The sequence below is a fragment of the Phalaenopsis equestris genome, unplaced genomic scaffold (genome assembly GCF_001263595.1).
Source record: "Phalaenopsis equestris unplaced genomic scaffold, ASM126359v1 Scaffold000002, whole genome shotgun sequence".
Classification (NCBI taxonomy): Eukaryota; Viridiplantae; Streptophyta; class Magnoliopsida; order Asparagales; family Orchidaceae; genus Phalaenopsis; species Phalaenopsis equestris.
Window position 1 is genome coordinate 1458136 of NW_018164444.1, and position 552 is coordinate 1458687.

Sequence of the window (552 nt, forward strand, 5' to 3'; positions counted from 1 at the left end):
CTGTGGGATCGATAACTAGGACTCCATTAGAGCCCTATATTACTTGAGCGATATGTATACTTGCGTTGACAAATTTGACTTTGACATTATTGAATATTATATCTATACATCTTTATTAAATCAAACACACATATATATAAAGTCACGGTCAAGATTTTGACTCCGTTGCTGGAATTTAAATCTTCTTGTAGCATCATCAAATTCTTGTATTTGTCGATTTACAAAAAGCCGGTCAAGTTTTTTGCGCCATTGTCGAGGAGAAGTATAAGAGTAACAGACAATTTAGGATTATTAAAAAGTTTTTACTTAAATTGCAACTTAATTTTATATTTAGCTAATTATATTACTGTGTACTGATTTCAAATTGTATGCTCAAATTTGGACCTGAAAATCTTATGCCTTACGATTCAAAATTAGAAGGCAATGTTAGAAAGATTAGAAGATTAAGAAGAAACCCTAGAAATTGTGATACAACGGAAAACAACATGAACAATCAAGGAATAGAGTATGAACACCAACCTAGACCCTTACGAGATTATGCAAATCCTACAG